This window comes from Polypterus senegalus, chromosome 3 (genome assembly GCF_016835505.1).
Source record: "Polypterus senegalus isolate Bchr_013 chromosome 3, ASM1683550v1, whole genome shotgun sequence".
Lineage (NCBI taxonomy): Eukaryota > Metazoa > Chordata > Cladistia > Polypteriformes > Polypteridae > Polypterus > Polypterus senegalus.
The window spans coordinates 120,792,133-120,814,793 of NC_053156.1; positions in this window are offsets into that span (position 1 = coordinate 120,792,133).

Below are 22,661 nucleotides of genomic sequence, written 5' to 3' on the forward strand. Positions count from 1 at the left end.
TTGTGTTTTGGAGCATACCTGTAATTAGCTTGTTACATATTTTAGTCCATTATTTTTTATTTTGGCATAAAATAGTACATGATGTTATAAACTACAACACTTTTTCTTCAGAATGTGATGATTAAAACATCTTTCTCTGTTGCCCTTTATGTTTCAGTGGTACTAAGCAAAGGCATTTAGACGAGTTTATCCTGAAGAAAGGCTATTGCACTGCTGAAATAGCTGAAGTGTTTACAGAAAACATCCTGAACATGATCGTCAATGACATGCGACCTATATAAATGGTTGAAGATCAGGGCTTCAAGCAGATGATCAACACATTTCATCCAGGCTACACCTTACCCTCCAGAACTCATTTTACAAAGCTCATTGAGGGAAAGTATGAATCTGCTATTACTCAGATGAAAACTGTTCTTAAATCAGCCAAGAACAAGATTGCCCTAACAGCTGATGCCTGGACCAGTGTTGCCACAGAGGTTTATCTTGGTATCACTTGCCACTTTATAAGTGATGATTGGAAGCTCATTAGCCTCAGCCTCACAACCATGCCATTAGAAGAACAACACACTGGGACAAACATTGCCGCATGGATTGAGCAGGCTGTAGAAAAGTTTGAGAGCCCTCCAAGCAAAATTGTGGCAGTTGTTCATGACAATGGCTCCAATGTCGTCCTGGCTGCTAACATGTTGCAGGAAAAACATGGGTGGATGTCTGTCCGCTGTGCAGGCAACACTTTGCAGTTGGTGATCAATAATGCACTGAAACACCCTCAGATCGGTAAAGCACTTGTAGCAGCAAGGTGTCTTGTAGAACACTTTAAACGAAGTGAACTGGCTTCAAGCAAGCTGAAGACCAAGCAGAAACAGATGGGGACCCAGGAGCACAAACTTGTCCAAGATGTCCCTACCAGGTGGAACAGCACTTATTATTTGACAACTCGCATCCTGGAACAAAGATGGCCACTGACTGCAACTCTGTCTGACCCAACAGTAAAACAAAGAGGGAAACAACACCTAGATCTCAAAGCTGATCAGTGGATCATTTTAGAGGAGCTGGCTAAAGCTCTCCAGGACTTTGAATGTGCTACAATCTACTTGAGTGGGGAAAGGTATGTCTCTGCTCTGCCTCCATTGGTCAAAGGGCTTCTGAAATCCACCCACACTGCTTATGATACAGCTGCTGTGCAGGCCTTCCAGGCAGCTGCTCCAGAGGAGATTACTGCACGTTGGTCAAGAGAGGTCACCTTAAAAGATGATGATCCAAACAAACTGATCATTACAACTACACTAGACCCACATTTTCGAAAGTTGAAATTCTTGAAGAGAAATTCAGTGTTCAAACCAAAATACAGGCTATACATTATTGTTTAATTTTATCTGAATTGAAGCTTTAGATAGATAGATATTTTATTAATCCCAATGGGAAATTCATATACAGTGCATGAAAGTATTCACAGAGCATCAATTTTTCCACATTTTGTTATGTTACAGCCTTATTCCAAAATGGATTAAATTCATTTTTTTTCTCAGAATTCTACACACAACACCCATAATGACAACGTGAAAAAAGTTTAATTGAGGTTTTTGCAAATTTATTAAAAATAAAAAAACTGAGAAATCACATTTACATACTGTAAGTATTCACAGCCTTTGCTCAATACTTTATCGATGCACCTTTGGCAGCAATTACAGCCTCAAGTTTTTAAGTATGATGCCACAAGCTTGGCACATCTATCCTTGGCCAGTTTTGCCCATTTCTCTTTGCAGCACCTCTCAAGCTCCATCAGGTTGGATGGGAAGCATCAGTGCACAGCCATTTTAAGATCTCTCCAGAGAAGTTCAATTGGATTCAAGTCTGGGCTCTGGCTGGGCCACTCAAGGACATTCACAAAGTTGTCCTGAAGCCACTCCTTTGATATCTTGGCTGTGTGCTTAGGGTCGTTGTCCTGCTGAAAGATGAACTGTCGTCCCAGTCTGAGGACAAGAGTGCTCTGGAGCAGGTTTTCATCCAGGATGTGTCTGTACATTGCTGCAGTCATCTTTCCCTTTATCCTGACTAGTCTCCCAGTTTCTGCCGCTGAAAAACATCCCCACAGCATGATGCTGCCACCACCATGCTTTACTGTAGGGATGGTATTGACCTGGTGATGAGCGGTGCCTGGTTTCCTCCAAACGTGACGCCTGGCATTCACACCAAAGAGTTCAATCTTTGTCTTATCAGACCAGAGAATTTTGTTTCTCATGGTCTGAGAGTCCTTTAGATGCCTTTTGGCAAACTCCAGGCGGGCTGCCATGTGCCTTTTACTAAGGGATGGCTTACGTCTGGCCACTGTGCTATACAGGCCTGATTGGTGGATTGCTGCAGAGATGGTTGTCCTTCTGGAAGGTTCTCCTCTCTCCACAGACGACCTCTGGAGCTCTGACAGAGTGACCATCAGGTTCTTGGTCACCTCCCTGACTAAGGCCCTTCTCCCCCGATCGCTCAGTTTAGATGGCTGGCCAGCTCTAGGAAGAGTCCTGGTGGTTTCGAACTTCTTCCACTTACGGATGATGGAGGCCACTGTGCTCACTGGGGCCTTCAAAGCAGCAGAATTTTTTCTGTAACCTTCCCCAGATTTGTGCATCAAGACAGTCCTGTCTCAGAGGTCTACAGACAATTCCTTTGACTTCATGCTTGGTTTGTGCTCTGACATGAACTGTCAACTGTGGGACCTTATATAGACAGGTATGTATGTGCCTTTCCAAATCATGTCCAATCAACTGAATTTACCACAGGTGGACTCCAATTAACCTGCAGAAACATCTCAAGGATGATCAGGGAAAACAGGATGCACCTGAGCTCAATTTTGAGCTTCATGGCAAAGGCTGTGAATACTTATGTACATGTGCTTTCTCAATTTTTTTATTTTTAATAAATTTGCAAAAACTTCAAGTAAACTTTTTTCACGTTGTCATTATGGGGTGTTGTGTGTAGAATTCTGAGGAAAAAAATTAATTTAATCAATTTTGGAATAAGGCTGTAACATAACAAAATGTGGAAAAAGTGATGCACTGTGAATACTTTCCGGATGCACTGTACTCCAGCAGCAGCATACTGACAAAAAACAATATTATAAAAAGAGTGATAAAAATGCAGGTAAAAAAGACAATAACATTGTATAATGTTAATGTTTAACCCCCCCGGGTGGAATTGAAGAGTCGCATAGTATGGGGGAGGGACGATCTCCTTAGTCTGTCAGTGGAGCAGGACAGTGACAGCAGTCTGTCGCTAAAGCTGCTCCTCTGTCTGGAGATAATACTGTTCAGTGGATGCAGTGGATTCTCCATGATTAACAGGAGCCTGCTCAGCGCTTGTTGCCCTGCCACGGATGTCAAACTGTCCAGCTCCATGCCTAGAATAGAGTCTGCCTTCCTCACCAGATTGTCCAGGTGTTAGGCGTCCCTCTTCTTTATGCTGCCTCCCCAGCATACCACCACGTAGAAGAGGGCACTCGCCACAACCGTCTGATAGAACATCTGCAGCATCTTATTGCAGATGTTGAAGGACACCAGTTTTCTAAAGAAGTATAGTCGGCTCTGTCCTCTCTTGCACAGAGCATCGGTATTGGCAGTCCAGTCCAATTTATCAACCAGCTACACTACCAGGTATTTATAGGTCTCAACCCTCTGCACACAATCGCCTCTGATAATCACGGGGTCCAGGAGGGGCCTGGGTCTCCTAAAATCCACCATCAGCTCCTTGGTTTTGCTGGTGTTCAGGTGTAAGTGGTTTGAATCGCACCATTTAACAAAGTCCTTGATTAGGTTCCTATACTCCTTCTGCCCACTCCTGATGCAGCCCACGATAGCAGTGTTGTCAGCAAACTTTTGCACGTGGCAGGACTCCAAGTTGTATTGGAAGTCTGATGTACAGTATATAGGCCGAACAGAACCAGAGAAAGAACAGTCCCCTGCGGCGCTCCTGTGCTGCTGACCACAATGTCAGACCTGCAGTTCCCAAGACGCACATACTGAGGTCTGTCTGTAAGACAGTCCACGATCCATACCACCAGGTATGAATCTACTCCTATTTCTGTCAGCTTGTCCCAAAGGAGCAGAGGTTGGATATTGTTGAAGGCGCTATAGAAGTCCAGAAACATAATTCTTACAGCACCACTGCCTCTGACCAAGTGGGAGAGGGATCGGTGTAGCATATAGATGATGGCATCCTCCGCTCCCACCTTCTCCTGGTATGTGAACTGCAGAGGGTCGAGGGCATTGCGGACCTGTGGCCTCAGGTGGTGAAGCATCAGCCGCTCCATGGTCTTCATCACATGTGACGTTAGGGTGAGTCATTCAGCTCACTAGGATGTGATACCTTTGGGACTGGGGTGATGCAAGATGTTTTCCAAAGCCTCGGGACTCTCCCCTGTTCCAGGCTCAGGTTGAAGATGCACTGTAGAGGACTCCCCAGTTCCAGCACACATGCCTTTAGCAGTCGTGGCGATACTCCATCTGGACCCACTGCTTTGCTGGCACGAAGTCTCCTGAGCTCTCTGCTCACCTGGGCTGCTGTAATTGCGGGTGGGGATGTCTCTCCTACGCTGGTATCAGCAGAAGGATGGGAGGAGGGTGCAGTACTCCAAGATGAGAGTGGGTCAGGGTGATCAAACCTGTTAAAGAAGTTGTTCATTTGGTTTGCTCTCTCCACGTCTCTCTTGATGGTGGCACCCTGCTTCGAGCTGCAGCCAGTGATGATCTTCATCCCATCCCGCACTTCCTTCATGCTGTTATTCTGCAACTTCTGCTCCAGCTTTCTCCTGTACTGCTCCTGAGCTGGACTCGGAGTTCCTTCTGCACGCGCTTGAGCTCATGCTGATCCCAGCCTTTAAAAGCCCATTTCTTCTGGTTCAAAAGTCCCTTGATGTCACTTGTAATCCATGGCTTGTTGTTAGCATAGCAGCGTACTGTTCTTACTGGAACTACAATGTCCATACAGAAGTTGATGTAGTCAGTAGTGCAGTCAACAACCTCTTCAATATTCTCACTATGTGACCCCTGCAGGATATCCCAGTCCATAGTTCCAAAGCAGTCTCTCAGAGCCTGCTCTGCCTCAGGGGACCATTTCCTGAATGAGCGTGTGGTTGTAGGTAGCTCCCTCACTCTTGGATTGTAGTGAGGCTGAAGCGGAACCAGGTTATGATCTGCTTTTTTTATTTAAAGTTTTGGACTTTAAGACACACCAGTGGCCATTTTTGGTTAAAAAGTTAAAAACACTTTTTTTGTTTAAAGACTATGTGCACTTTAGTTTGTATTGTTTAATCTATTTCTTGTTTATTGTGATGGTCACACGAATATAAAAACATCTGATTATTTTCAAATTCATACGTTTCACTGGTTGTTATTTTAATTTATTAATTTTAATCGTGTTATTGCAGGGACATCAGGGTGACATTCACAGATGGACAGATGTGAGCTGATGAGGTAAAACATGCACTGGAGCCCAGAATAGGATATGCAACCACAGGTCGCAGGCATCAGAATAGTCTGGCATGAAATAATCGTGACTAATTGGAAAAAAAAAATTGAACGAACAGTTGACTAGCAAAATAATCATTAGTTGCAGCCCTATTTCAGACGCTATTATAATGCTGGACAGGTTTCATCTTATACAGTCAAACAAAATGGAAATGGCCGGTGGGGGACTGAAGATTTATGTAACTAATAGTAAAAAAAAGTGAGCACAATGTAATTAAAGCTAAAATGTGCTATCCAGACATTGAACCGACCAAACGCATCTATGTTACTGCCTTGACAGATTAGTTACATTTAACATTGAATAAATCAGCAACATGTTTCTTTCTGTTACCAACTATAATGAATGAATCATGCTGACCCTAGTAATGTGCCGGTCAGCCGATGACTGATGCAGGAAACTGTCTAACACAGCCACTGCTTATTTGCTGTGTCTGTGTGCATTAAAATGGTAGATCCCATTTGAATAAAGACCCTGACTGTGCCTGTCCTGAAAAAAAAAAAAAGTTTTTCTGAAGCCTGTGGATTCAGCGTCTTCTCTCGGGAGCAAAACAGTGACAATATTCAAAGAATATTGGAGAGCAGAGGGGTGAGGTACCCTTCATTCAAAGTAAGCAGCCGCACATACAGTACTTCATACTGCATGTAAATGTAAAATATTGTGGGTGGGATCTTCTTTTAAAGTTCACAGATGAAAATATATACTGTATTACAATTGAGTAGCATGTGGGGACCCATTGAGATGAAACTGATGGCATTGGTCCAGGGGCATTTCTAGGATTTCTAGGTATCAGGGTCTTAACTCTCTTTGCCTCACATAGTCTTAAATGTATATAAAATCTAAGAGATGGTGTCTTTGGGATTTCACGCATGTTTTCACATCCAAGGTTCGATCCCCACAAGGGGAAGCAAAAACTGTGTACACATGATGAGCCCCAATTAGGGCAAAACACATATCATGTACTCTTTGTATTATTCAGCAGGTACTACTGTATATACAGTATCATGTCTATCAATGTCATGTCTATGATCTGCTTCTTGCAACAGAGAAGATGTGGCGGGGGATGTGACTGGCTGACTAATAACAAGTGTTACATGGTAGGTAACCACCCAAATATCACATTGTGACTAGACCTTTGCATATATACAGTATATACTTCCAAGCCCTGTACCCGAGGCCGGTAACCTAACCAGGACGGACGCCCCCTCGCGGTCTGGAGGAGGCACAAGCCCTCCTCTGGTCCTCCTGGGCGTCCCGGCTGGGGACCACATGGGATATACCAGCATCGGGGCGCCGCCTGGCGGTGGCCGCGGGTCCCTACAGGGCTGGGCTTCCAAGCCTTTTACCCGAGGCCCCCAACATAACCAGGACGGACGCCCCCTCTCAGTCTGGAGGAGGCACAAGCCCTCCTCTGGTCCTCCTGGGCGTCCCGGCCGGGGACCACTATATATATATATATATATATATATATATATATATATATATATATATATATATATATATATAGACATACTGTATACACAACACCTCAGTTTTTCCAGTTTGTCTTCAAATTTAATCAGCTGAAATGCAATGAATGACCTACAATAGTGAAAAGGTAAGCACTAAATTTAAAGTTTAGGTTAGCAAAAACTGAAAAAAAGGAAATTTCAGAATTATATAAATGGGCCTTCTTCAGGAGGCATCTAATAGGCTACAACCTACATATATTCTGCAGCAATTAAAGTAAATTAAGCCTTCCAAGTTAAAGCAAACAATTTGCACAGGTGTCCTAACTTCTGTTGATTACTTAAAAGCCCTGTATCTTAAAGCGGAGTTGGAGCAGACTGTGCTACTTCACACTCTGAAGTACTACTTGGACCATATTCCAGTGATAATGGCAAGAAAACAGCAATTTGCAAATAAATTGAGGCAGAGCATTATTACCCTTACAAGTTTTATCTCTCTGTTATAATAAAAAAATCTTGGGTCAAGACATGATTTTCTTGGAAACACTTTAACGTCCTGCGAGATAAAGAAGTGAGACAAAAGGACAGCTGCTGTACAGGCTTTTAAATGATTGACACGCAGCACAGCACAAGCAGCAGCTGCAAGCCAGCTGATCGAGCATAGAGGAGGTAAAAAAAGGTATTTCCCATTGTATCACTGTTTAAGAGGAAGTTTCCAAGGAGTGACCACATCTACCCCTTAGCGTGCAGCCCCCCTATTCACAACGCGAGAAGCAGAGACGTGAAGTGGCTGGCTTTTAGCGCACCTCTAGGGGGGGAATAACTCATTCACTACAGCTTTATTATTGGCAAATATCAAGAAATAAAAAATGAATGAAATGAAAATAACAATCTCTTTAAATTGTATATCCAGTTAACCAAACGAAGCGAACAGGGGGCAGAGCCCCCTAATCCTTACAAAATAAATAATCACTATCAGTGAGTATGTTGTCCAACACAATCCCAAAGCAATTGGAAACTGGAAGAAACTCTGATAGGAAGATATTTGGCAGACCCAATGTCACAACCCAATCAGAAGACAAGTTTCTGAGGGTCACCAGCTTGCCAGCAGCACAACAGCTTCAAGCATTGCTTTTTCAACTGCTGTTAAGCTAATCTCACTTTCTTATGTGAAAACGAGACCTTGTGCTGCAGATTTCACATGGCGAGTGACAGTAAAAAAGCAATTTACTCAAAGTAGAAAATAGGGCCTAGAAATACCAGCTGTGTGTGTGTGTGTGTGTGTTTGTGTGAAAAGATTTAGATTTGTCCTAAATTAATTATTATTGTTTTGTTTAAGTCATGCCAGTATTATATGAGAGAGTCCTACTCCACCAAGGTTGAAAAAATATTGACCCTGTAATAACAAGGGCAAAAATAGTTTCAGCCTGCATTTCCTAAGTACTTCTTAATATTAAAACAAATGTTTTTGATCCACACAGTAGTTTTTTTAAAGGAATATTTATATAGCACTAAAAGAAAATTGCCTATTGTAAAACATATATAATTACTGTCACCGGTCATTTATTAGCTGTCCTGAAACCTGCAGTTGGTAGTGCTGAATTCAAAAGATGCACAGAAAAAAATATCTAATTTAATGTCATGATTAAGTGTGTGGCAAGTCTGCCTACAGCAAATGAGAACAACCCTTTAAGCCTTTTTATTAAATCACTTACAATGAATCACTTATTTTAACCAAACTTGAAAGCAAAGGTGGAACTTTATTTACATTTACATTGGGTTCTGTTTGAATGGGCATTCTTAATACAAATGAGAATCTGTGCTTTCACATTATGGATGTTCAAGAGAGATGAGTCTATATATAATCAATAATAGTCAATAATGTGAACAAAACACCCTCCACTCCACAATACTCATATAAATCACACCAATCAATACACTATAATTCTCCATTCCCAGATGCGTTGTTCCCTTCCTTCCCAACTCAGCTTGCCCATCTGGGATCTCCCACAGTCCTTTATAGTCCTTGACCCGGAAGTGCTTCTGATCCCTCAGTTCATGTGATTATCCAGCACTTCCGGGTCAGGTGAAAACTCCTTTTCTTCAACCCAGAAGTACGTTGTTTCTTCTATCCCCGTGACTGTGATGTACTTCTGGGTTTTATTGAAAATATAAGTCTCTGTGCATTAAAATCCCACATACCATGATGCCCTGCTGGAATTCTGGGCATCTCCATGTCGCAGGGAGTGCTCCATCTGGCGGCTTGTGGGTATTGGCAGGGATGGATATATATATATATATATATATATATATATATATATATATATATCTATACTAATAAAAGGCAAAGCCGTCACTGACTCACTCACTCACCCATCACTAATTCAGCAACTTCCCGTGTAGGTAGAAGGCTGAAATTTGGCAGGCTCATTCCTTACAGCTTACTTACAAAAGTTGGGCAGGTTTCATTTCGAAATTCTACGCGTAATGGTCATAACTGGAATATATTTTCGTCCATATACTGTACTGTAATAGACTGCAGCTGGATAGTCGTGGGAGGCGGAGTTTCGTATTAAAGCATTTAACCAATCACATTTCAGCCATCATTTGTTGCCAGGCGGAGAGGCTTTCACAATCCATTGTGCAGGCACTCTAACACAGAATAAATATCGATTAACCTGTTGCTTCAACCAATCAGATTTTGAGTTGGTGTCAGTCGGGCCCTCTAGCAGGCATGTGGCAATGTCACCATATTCAGACCCATTGATTGGATAGACGCCGATATGAGGAACTCTATGAGGCCACTGAACGCACCACAAATGCTCCGAGCGAAAGATTGTCACGTGCACTACAGCCAACTCCATGCAAGATTTCAAGACCACAAAAACTTGATGTTTGTAATGCTCCTCGAGCCCCAGAAGTTTCGGGAATACAAGAAAAATTTCACGCATGGAGCCTTCTCCAGTTTAACACAAGAGCCACGGAGCACTTTTTGATCTGTCTTGGCTAAAAACAGAACTGACTGTAATGTATGCCATGGATGATTTTTTAGGAAAATCTCCTACTGATCTCCTTGACTTTCTTCATCCATAAAATCTGAATGAGAGCATGGGGCAGCTGTTCACATTGGTATATTTGGCGGTGAGCATTCCCATGTACACTGCTTCTGTCGAGCGGACATTTTCAGCCCTAAAGCGAATTCAAACTTATGCCAGAAATACCATAAGGCAGGTTCGCCTTTCAGCATTAGCTTCAAATGCAATAGAAAAGGATGTTTTGATGGAACTGAAACGCACGGATAATAACAACAGAGTAATTAAACTGTTTTTGAGGAAAGAGAGGAGGATGGATTTTGTTTACAAATGATCCTAATTTTTGGTGAGTAAAATGTTGCGATTTTCCTAAATAATATTGCAAGTTTATGAGTTATTAATGATGTTTTTTATGTGATGTCGCGGCTGTGGCTGCAGTAGAAAGGAACTTGTTCACCCCGGTTTGTCTATTCAATAAAGGCATTTATTGTGGCTACAGGAGTTATCTTATATACATATATATGTATCTATCTATATATATATATATATATATATATATATATATATATATATATATATATATATATATATATATATATATGTATATATATATATATATATATATATATATATATATATAATCTCCCGATCTACATACTGTCAAATAAACGAACCACACGCCGTGGCACAACACGAGAGGCTTCGTCTCTAGCGCTGACGTCCGATGTTCGATTCCCGACAGGGGGTGCAGTGAGTGTGTACGCCTGATGAGCCCAGAATTAGGGCGAAACACGTGTCGTGTATTGTTTGCATTATTTGACAGTAAAACTATTTCAATATATTCAATATATATAAAACAGCGCTTCCCGATTCATTTTACTCTCGCACCCCCTTAGTTTGAGAAGTATGAAAAAATATGATGTTAACGCAGAAAAACATATCACCAATTGAAGCTTTATGAATAATGGATACTTTATTATTCATCAATAATTGTTTTGGTAAAGCCTTACTCAGTATAATCCTCCTTCCATTTTCTAATTTTTTCGCGACTACCCATGATTAAATGAACGGTAAAAAAGTAAGAGCAAAGCGAGAGTCACTCATTGAGGCAGGCAGGCGACAGCTCAATAGCTTGCAGGCTCGATGTGGTGCGCGTCAAGTCGCTCTACAATGCGCGATCAGATTCGAAAAAATATATCTTTTCAAGTTCTATTTGGATATAAGTACGTTCTATTTAGTCCACAGAAATATCTTTGGTAGGAATGTAAGTTGAATTTAGTCTTTAAATTTCTATGGTGAAGAAAAGTTTATGCAATGATGACTAAATTTAACTTACATTCCTACCAAACATATTTCTGTCGACTAAATAAAAATTACTTATATTTAAAATTTAAATAGAACTTGAACAGATACGATAGATCATAATACCCACGCAGCACTAAGTGCACATAAGAGCAGGAGTCATCCGTTTTAACAAGCAGCGTATTGCACTGATACAAAATAGCCTGCCCATTTAAGGGCAAGGGAAATGAGAGTGAGAGAGAGAGAGAGAGGCGCGTGCGAGTGAGCAAGAGAGATAAGGAGAGGGAGACGCGCACGAGAGAAAAGAACCATCAGCTCAGTTATGATCACATGACGTTAAGCAGACAAAGTGTATCCACACTTATTTATCAGTGTTATTGTTAGGAAAATTGATTTTTATGTTGATATTTTCGGGGGTGCGGAACGGATTAACTGGATTTCCATTATTTTCAATGGGGAAGTTTTGTTCTAGATACAAGAAATTCGCTATACAAGCTCAGTGCTGGAACGAATTAAACTCGTATCTAGAGGTTCCACTGTATATAGATATATATACAGCTCAAAAGAATTAAAGGAACACTTTTTAATCAGAGTATAGCATTAAGTCAATGAAACTTATGGGATATTAATCTGGTCAGTTAAGTAGCAGAGGGGGTTGTTAATCAGTTTCAGCTGCTGTGGTGTTAATGAAATTAACAACAGATGCACTAGAGGGGCAACAATGAGATGACCCCCAAAACAGGAATGGTTTAACAGGTGGAGGCCACTGACATTTTTCCCTCCTCATCTTTTCTGACTGTTTCTTCACTAGTTTTGCATTTGGCTACAGTCAGTGTCACTACTGGTAGCACGAGGTGATACCTGGACCCTACAGAGGTTGCACAGGTAGTCCAACTTCTCCAGGATGGCACATCAATACGTGTCATTGCCAGAAGGTTTGCTGTGTCTCCCTGCACAGTCTCAAGGGCATGGAGGAGATTCTAGGAGACAAGCAGTTACTCTAGGAGAGCTGGAGAGGGCCATAGAAGGTCCATAACCCATCAGCAGGACCAGTATCTGCTCCTTTGGGCAAGGAGGAACAGGATGAGCACTGCCAGAGCCCTACAAAATGACCTCCAGCAGGCCACTGGTGTGAATGTCTCTGACCAAACAATCAGAAACAGACTTCATGAGGGTTGCCTGAGGGCCCAAATGTCTACTGCGCCCTGTGCTCACTGCACAGCACTGGGGAGCTCAATTGGCATTTGCCATAGAATACCAGAATTGGCAGGTCCACCACTGGCGTCCTGTGCTTTTCACAGATGAGAGCAGGTTCACCCTGAGTATATGTGAAAGACGTGAAAGGGTCAGGAGAAGCCGTGGAGAATATTATGCTGCCTGTAACATCGTTTAGCATGACTGGTTTGGTGGTGGGTCAGTGATGATCTTGGAGGCATATCCATGGAGCGACTCACAGACCTCTACAGGCTAGACAACGGCATCTTGACTGCCATTAGGTATCAGGATGAAATCCTTGGACCCATTGTCAGACCCTACGCTGGTGCAGTAGGTCCTGGTTTCCTCCTAATGCACGACAATGCCCGGCCTCATGTGGCAAGAGTATGCAGGCAGTACCTGGAGGATGAAGGAATTGAAACAATTGAATGGCCTTCACGATCCCCTGACTTAAACCCAATAGAACATCTGTGGGACATTATGTTTCGGTCCATTAGGCGCCGCCAGGTTGCTCCTCAGACTGTACAACAGCTCAGGGATGCCCTCATACAGATCTGGGAGGAAATGCCACAAGACACCATCCGTCGTCTCATTAGGAGCATGCCCCGACGTTGTCAAGCATGCATACAAGCTCGTGGGGCCACACAAGATACTGAAAAGCATTTTGAGTAGCAGAAATTAAGTTTTTGAAAAATGGACTAGCCTGCCACATCTTCATTTCACTCTGATTTTAGGGTGTCTACACAATTGAGCCCTCTGTAGGCAGAAAACTTTTATTTCCATTAAAAGACTTGGCATCCTTTTGTTCCTAAGACATTGCCCTGTCGTTATTTGTATAGATATCCAACTTCATATTGAGATCTGATGTATCTAATGTGTTTCTTTAAAGTGTTCCTTTAATTTTTGTGAGCAGTGTATATATATATATATATATATATATATATATATATATATATATATATATATATATATATATATAGATAGATATATATAGATATAATGTGTGTATGTGTATATACAGTATATATATATATATATATATATATATATATATATATATATATATATAAAATACCAACAAAATACCAGCTTAGCTAAGTACTGCTTTAAAATTTTTATTAAGAAGAAAATTAAACCTTTTTAAACTGAGGGAAAAATATACCAATAATTATTTGTTAAGGATCTCTTTGTATACCACATTGTGAGTTCGGCCCTCCGGTTATAATATGACCAAGCTGTGCGCTGAGCTTACTCTTGAGCATGCAACGTACAGTTGGCCATGTGAACAGTAATCTTGTTTCAAATCTCACAGCTTGGATTGCTGCTGTCATAATCGGTTTGAGTTTCATGGTTTGTTTCAATTACGACAGTATTTGCAGGACTTGTGTTGAAGTGACATTCGGCATCTGTCAAGTGTTGTAAGCATACAACCAATTTCATCAATAACTTCACATCCAGCTTTTGAGAGTTTAAACATTCATAAACATCAAAGTTTATCAAAGACAGAGATCTGTGGCGTTTGATGTCTCCTCATGCTAGAGCCCACGTCGAAGTGTAATTACAACACTGAGATATGGCAAAAGAAGATGAAACATCAAAGTGTCTACTACTGAAATCGTCACCTGTGAATCTAAGATGTTTAAGAGGCATTGGCGGTTGTCCAAAGGTGTAAAATATTTGGCCATTTCGGTACACTTGAAAGTGACAACCGAACAATTCAGCGGCAGCCATCAACTCACATGCAAAACCATAGGTGAAGGGCTTAAGCATTTCACTCTTATAGTGCTCCTGTGTAGTATAATTATCTCCTGTACCATCATCAGTCCACACCTTGAACCTGTCCCAGTCATTCAATACATAAGACACAATGTTCCTGCAGATATCAAGAGTGAGCCTGATATGGTCATGCAATATGTAACAAAGAGAATGGAAAAGGTAGGTGCCATCTGCGGGCATGGAAACCACTTGGTAAGTGACAGTTCTTTGATCGATGGTGATCACCTCGACAGACATGTTAATGGGGGTACGGTTGGAATGATAAAGGAAATGGGTACCTGAACAATGTAAAGTAAGTCTAAAATACCTACACAATTACTATAATTTTAATAAACGAACAATAAAACAGCGGAGAAGCCGTGGATTAAATAAAAAGGCTGTAGTTATCAGCAGGGAGACGTGAATACCGTGGTGAAGCCGAGCGACGGACGGCCTTATATAGGCAGGCAGCCAACAATGTGTTGAGGCGTTGGAATGGGAGACCCAACGCCGCCTCACACGGTGACTGAGCTGCAGGCTATGGATATATATATGTACATAAGTAGGATTCAGTTAGGAACCCGCGTACGAAATTTCTTGAAGAAGGGCCCATAAGTGACAAAGACCGTTGAAAAGTTCAATATGGCGTCCGACAGTGGCATCATACCACCAAAATTTTTTTTCATTACTTCTTTAACACACTACTTCTCCGCTGCGAAGTGCGGGTATTTTGCTAGTATATATATAAAAAAATGTATCCATGGGTCAAGCACCAGCCATTTTGCTTTACATGCATGAGACACACATCAATTTTTTGTCTTGCCCTCGGCTATTCAAATTGTATTTTAAAACTACAGCAAAAAGTGGTTCTTAAATAAAGCTTTTTTTGTTACAATAGAAGAGCTATAATTTTCTTTTCTTGCCTGGAGGAGGCTATTTGATAGAAAAACAGCTTGCTTGTATTTTATTTTATCCCAGGAGCTGAGTTTTTCAGCTGAAGCTATTTACGCATTACAATATATTACACTATTAAAAAAACAAACAATATATATATGAATATATATAAATGTATGTTTTATATATATATATATATAGAGAGAGAGAGAGTGCTCATGTGTGACATTTTTGAAGTAAGAAAAACATTACTGCAGGGTGATTGTGATCTCCTGTTATTTTATATATTTATGAAAGAGAAAAGGGATTCAATAAAAGCTGTAGGAAAATATAATTTAGACAGGACCGTAAACCTTGTCTTCCTTAAATATACCATATTTCAACTGGGACTTTTATGCAGTTTTTCAATTAAAACACACACTTGAAAAAGGTGCATATTGTACTTTGGTTAAAGAGTGAGCATGAAACTGCAATTCATGTGCAGAAACCCCAGCTCAAACATCCTTAGTGGCCATGTCCTTTTTCTGTTGCAAAGTTACTGGAAGCTGGAACTTACCTTGATAGAACTACATACAAAGCAAATTTTAGATAAAATGTGAGTCTATCACTAGGCACAGTCACACACAATAGGACAAAGTCACAAATGTTGAGCTTTCCATACAAGTCTTCACAGAAAGGTTTTCAGGAGAGTGGCAGAGGTATATTTTGATTGAATTTTTAAGGGCATATCATTTGAATTATGAAGCACCAGTAGTCTTGGGGCAGTGCTCAAGAAGCAAAGTTCACAAGGCAACAATAAACTCAAAATCATAAAAATAAGCTACTGCAATTCAAAAGCAAATGCTGAGATAAGCTTGTTAAAATACAATGCCTTTTCTTAGTACCATTGAGAAGCCTAGTAGCTGCGCTCTGCACCAATTGTCGAGATAACACTGAATGATTAACATCCTAATAAAGTGCATTGCGGTAATCTAATTATGAGGTAATAAAGTGCTTCAAAGAGAGAAAAGACTTGAGCTCAGAAGTTAGTTTGATGTGATAAAAAAACCCAAACTCTTAATAATCACATTGAGTATAATACTTCTGAAGTGCAAATTCAAATTCTTGCCTTTATCAATATTGTCACAATTAGTTCACTTTTCTTTTCATTAAGCTGAAGTAAGCTCTCTGTCATCCAGGCCTTGATCTTAAAACACTCAGGAACACTTAAGATCAATAGGACATCTCATCTAAGATGAGTGCCATGAGTTTATGTGTAATGTTGCGTGTGCACTATGTGCTAGCAACAGGCAACATGACAGAGATCAAAAAAAACAAATGGCACTGACTGTGAGAAACAAAACAGTGGTGCTGTCACTCCCACAGTGGCAAAATTATAAATAAAATAGCTGAGTTATCTGATTTCACCCAGAAATTTTCATAAGACAATGGGCCTCGATTATAGTGCCATCAGAAGTACAATTTAACCAAGTGCTTTTTTGTACTCAATATCTGTAGGTTTGTTTTACAAAGAGCTGATATTATTGACAGGTAGTGTGGTGCAGTGGTTAAGTCTTTGCACCCAGTACTTCAAAATATGAGGTTATGGGTTAAAATCCTACTACTGACACTGTGTAACCATGAGCACAGGTAGACAAAGTGAGCTTATGGACACACAGTGTCAGTAGTAGGTTATGGGTTCAAATCCATTGGAATCCAATTGGAAATACACAAAAATGTAATCAAATGCATCTCAAATGTTGTAAGATGCCTTGGATAAAGGCATCAGTCAAATAATGAGTATTCATATTTTTAAGTCAGTGGAGTTAATTTCTCTTGAATATGCACAATTGCTCATGAGTAAAACATTCCTGCTACAGGTCAATTCCTATCTGTTTCTCCTTTTCCTGGTGACTTGGCTTTTGATGATGGTCATTGCAAAACACCATTTCACAGGAAAATGTATTCTTTTAATAAGAAATGGGTAATCAGCTATGATCCCTATAAGATGTGTGGGTGCATGGCTGTATACGTTTTTCTGAGTGCCATGCACCAGTTTTGAACTGCCATACACAAGTTATCACATCACTTACCCCTCCTTCCGTGTAGCAATTTGGAAGAGATTTGCAGCTGTTAACATGCCTTTCACCCTTTAATAATGGTAACCATTGAGTGTTGCATCATCTTTCAGCTTCATTGAACTTTCTCCTTCCATTTCAAAATGTGATCATGTCTCTTATTTCCTGTCCAGAACACTGCCCTATGGCAAGCCAAATTAGGGCAGTGTTCTGGACAGGAAATAAGAGACATGATCACATTTTGTCTGTCTTTGAGCTGTCTTCAATCAGCTCTTCTGTGTCTTTCAGTTGCAGAAAGTAAGCATGCTTTCAGCACAGTGCAGACAATGTAAGTTAGCATAATATTAATAAATATGAAGAAATAAATGATTTACTGACATATAAAAATGTGTTTTGGCCAATTTTCTTTTTTTGTATAACATCACCCAGTTTCAATCAAATCTGTCAAGACACTTTTGGGTTTTGAGTTTTTCTATTGTGGGGTTTTCCTCTAAATATTACTGTAAAGAATTGCCCCAACTTAGCAAATACCTATTGCCCTAGACACATCCTGCCAAATTTCTGCTTTTTAAATAAATGAAAAAGTGTTTTTGTTGATGAGTGAGTGAGTGAGTGAACTTTGTATTATAAAAGGGCAAAGAAAATGAGAAAGTTGTACAAACCTGACATCCAGTTAACAGTTCTGAATTACCCTGACATGATCACAGTCGGAAGTGGAAACTAGAATACTTGAAGATAACTCGATAAGATAAGTAAAATGTGAAAAATTAAATGTGCTTTTTGCAAGAAATGTGAAATGGGTAAGCTTTCCAAATTTGTCAAACCTACTGTCAATGGATCAGATTCATAAAACCTGTGTATGGACAAAAAATGAGGCCTAAAATGTAAGTGCACAACTTTCCATGCAATACTCAAGATTTATCAATGAAAACTCGATTGGAGAATTACTGTATATTTGTGGCAAATCTTTCAGAAAATGGTATATGTAAACCATCTTGATCAAGTAGGGAAATGCAGCCAAACCTGCTAAATGATAACTCACAAGCATAATAATTCAAATCACCAAGTAGTTATTTTAATATGCTTTGAAGGAAATAACATTAAACCTTAAAAATAATGAATAAGACATGTAGATTATTTTAGTTCCCTTTTAAGTGGGTCAATATTGCATATTTGCAGTGACAAACTTTTTTTTTGTCACTTTACATAGCCTACCTTTGCCACTTATAAGGATTAAAAACCAAAGCACAGTAAAAACTTAACTCCTTGCAAACAGAAAGCTATAAATATCTTGCCTAATAGCATATTTATAGCCTAACGATTAGACAGAACATGGTTTGTTTGGTGCTGCTTAAAGGGACAGGTCCAATTTCTTTTGCCATGATGATAACTGGCTTACCTGTATGAACCTATAAGGGCTCCCAAGAACCATTCTCTTGAAAGTATATGATGAGTTGGCCGTTGGGCCAGGCATTAGAAACACATTCTGTCCAAAATTAGCCTATACCTTTTCAAACCCAGGTTTTAACAATGGTTGCCTTTCTGGCAAAGTCACCTACCAGAGGGACATGGCTAAAAGTTCATGACAATCTCACCCAAGCTTCAGCTCCATCATATCCACTGTACTAGAAGCCATAAATCGAATGACAAAGCACTACATTCAGCTTATGTATGGTGTAACCGCACATGCCAACATAAAAAGGAAATTTGAAGCATATTTTCCTAACGTTATTAGGGCAATTGTCTGAACTTATATTGCAATAAGTGTGACTAGTGAGATAACACTACTTTTGTTTACCATAAGCAGTTACATTCCACTGAAGCACAAGTCATCTATGCTAAAATAAGCCTGATAAACATCATGACTTGGCCACCTGGGTCAATCTATGATTCGTTGGATTTTGAGATAAAGTAGTGTTGACACAAGACTAGTTGATGATGCTGTATCTGATGGTTAGATTAATTCAATGAGAGGCCATTCTGCCAGTCAATGAATTTCTGCAGCATTGTGATTGCATATGTATAAGGTTGATTGACATGTTCCATAAATGGTTGCTTGAATAGGACAACCGGAAAAAATTTGAGGCTTGTTCAAGTATCCATATGTACAAGATGGTTATAATTTATAAAGAGTAAATTGCATATAAATTTGCCTATGCCAGGTTTTATAAACCAGGTTTTTTTGCATATGCATTTTCCCATTTTTTTGGCATATGCAAACTTTCACACTCTAAAGCTTGCAGAGATTTATTAGAGAAGCTGCTGATGAGCTTATAGAGAATGAAGTATTTACAGTGTTATGGACGTCCGGCTACTTTTGGACACTGCCTCCCCCAAGATGCTAGATGGCAGCTCCCCTGGAGTATAGAGGTCCCCCAGATTCCCTTGGGACTTGGAGTTTGCTATCCCAGCCCTGCTGGGTGCCACCAGGGGCTGTTATGGAAGAACCGGGGCAGTCATGCTTCCTTTATAGCTCAGAAGTACTGTCGAGTCATGAGGACGGAAATCCCGAAGTACTTCCAGACTGAAGAAGAATCTTGAGTTTTCCATCCGACCCGGAAGTGTGGACAAGTCGCGTGATTGGAAGAACGGAAGCACTTCTGGGTAAAGGACTGTTGGGAACCTAGCAAGGAGCCAGAGTCGGGCGGTGGAGGACAGACATTGCTGGGAGGTGTGGTGGAAGAAAGAGAGAGTTATATTGTGCTATTTAGTGATTACTTGTCATTGTGGCTATGGTGCTTGTGGGCACTTATGCAGAAAAAAGGAAAAAAATTAAATAACTTCTTGGTGTTTTTAGCCTGTCTCCTGTGTCTGTCTTTGGGGATTAAAAGGGGCAACAGTGACCCCTAGCGTCCATGCATTTACAACAGTTAGTATTACAAGCAAAGCCCATTTCAGCAATGAGATAAAAAAGAAATTTAGAGAATCTCTAGTTGCTTGTGTATCAAAAGCAAGATAAATGGTTCATCACAGTTAGATATATATTGTAGTCGCTGGAAGGAACTGTAGGTCCACAAAAAGAAAATGTTAGAGACTCAACCCGGTCATTCCTGTTTAATTTTTAAAACACTCCAAACAACAAAAAAAAAAAACAAAAGTCAGGGTGCTAGCGCAAGGAAACTTTTCTCAGCTAGTAAGCCTAGAAAAAGCTTAGAAGGAGTTCCATCCTGCAGTCCGTTCACGTATTGAGTGATGCCACCTTTTGGGAACCACGGGATATGTAGTGGGGGAACCAGAAGGTAAGGAGTCAGTTGCCATGACTGAGCATCTTCTCACCACTTTGGAGGGAAAAACAGAAGATAAGGTTATAGCCAGCATCCCTCTCTGCCCGGAATGGAAGTACAAATCTCAGAGGAGTCCAAAGGATTATCCACTGATGCGCATGCATGTCACTGTATAGAACTTTAGTTGTCCCAAGAGGCAAATTTAGATTTTTTTGCAGAATCTTAAGAAATGTTAAACAATAGCAACAACCCTTTCCAATGCACAAAAAGATTACAAAAAGGAAGAAAATTTCTGACAAGGATAAAGATAAAATATAGTCACAGTGAGGCATTATAAAGGTGTACTGCAGGAGTACGAGTAGCATTTCTTGACATGTTTCTATTGAATAATCTGTTTGTTGACCATTTAGCTACAATACGTTTGTGGGGATCAACCTAGAGGTGACATCACCACTGTTGGTGTTTCAAACTTTGCAAGTGATAATGCTTGTCTAAACATATTTCAATACATTTTAACTGACCTGGAAATGGATGAGGGACCCAACACTGCACACTGAAATATCTAAACCTTTCAAAATGGCTTGACAACCCAATAACATAAGATTTTCAGGAGAAAGAAGAACACAAAAGGAAGAGATTCATCTATGAACCCTCAATAGGATGTATCTCTATGTACAGTACTTACCCTGTAAGTAATGCATCGATGTACCTCTTTCATTAAATTTCCCATCAAATTAAAAGAGAGCTGTTCTGAGACCTGCCAATCTTATAGAGCAGTGGTTGGCGAACTGGGATAAATTACCCCAAATGGGGTAAAAACAAAAATCTCAGGGTAACGGAGACTCATTTAACCTGAATAAAAATGATATACATTATAAAAAATTAAATGAAATGTGAAAACATTATTTTAGTAATTTAAACTTCTACACGATCACTGAAACTAGCTTAGTACAGTCATCCATCACAGCGCGGCGCCAGCATACACGTATGCTACATTTGCGTATTCTGGTGTCCGATTTTGTAACTGGATGAACAGCTTACAGGAGCGTAGCGAGGTGGTCGAGTACTGATATGGTCACACGTGTTGCTGATATATGTACGCCATTCTAACCTAGTCGTTTTGCACACTTATGTAATATTTGTGGTTAAAATTTTGAGAAACAAGGTAACATAATGTTTTATTAACAAAAGTTAAACTATTAATAAATGAAAAAGCCTTAATTTAACTGATGTATGCTCATCAAATAGCACAGATGATTTTTACCTTTCAGATGGCTTCAAACAGGAAGAAAGTATACCATGAAGAGTTCCTCAATTATGGGTTCACACAAATAGAAGACAAGGGAATAACGAAACCACAGTGTGTTGTATGTTTGAAAGTACTCACTGCAGAATCTTTCAAAAAGAGTCAGTTAAAGAAGCTCTTGGATAATTTACATTCACATCTATCTTCCAAGCCAGGGGAATTTTTGCAAATTTAGAAAAGTCTGCCAAAAGACAAAGATTGGTCAGTAACTTGAGAGGCACATTTATTCAGCAGCAAAGGCTAGCTTTGAAGTAGCCTGGTTGATTGCTCGAAACAAGAAACCACATACAATTGGTCAGGAATTATTTTAAACCAGCAGCTTTGAAAATGGCAGAGATCATGTGTGGTCAGAGAGAGGCTGTGAAACTGAATTTAGTGCCCTTGTCTGCAAAAGTAGTAAAAGAAAGAATTTCTATTTTAGCAAAAAATGTGAGGGAACAAGTTAGTTCTTCAATAAAAGAGATAAAATATTTTGCTATTCAGCTTGATGAAACAACAAATGTCAGTAACAATGCACAGCTAATGGTACAGTGCATCCGGAAAGTATTCACAGCGCATCACTTTTTCCACATTTTGTTATGTTACAGCCTTATTCCAAAATGGTTTAAATTAATTTTTTTCCTCAGAATTCTACACACAACACTCCATAATGACAAAGTGAAAAAAGTTTACTTGAGATTTTTGCAAATTTATTAAAAATAAAAAAAATGGAGCAAGCACATGTACATAAGTATTCACAGCCTTTGCTCAATACTTTGTCGATGCACCTTTGGCAGCAATTACACCCTCAAGTCTTTTTGAATATGATGCCACAAGCTTGGCACACCTATCTGACCACGTGTTTTTTCCCCGATCTTGCCAGTTCGCACATGTTGCTGTATGGTGCTGTTTCTTTGTACTCCAGGACATGCAGA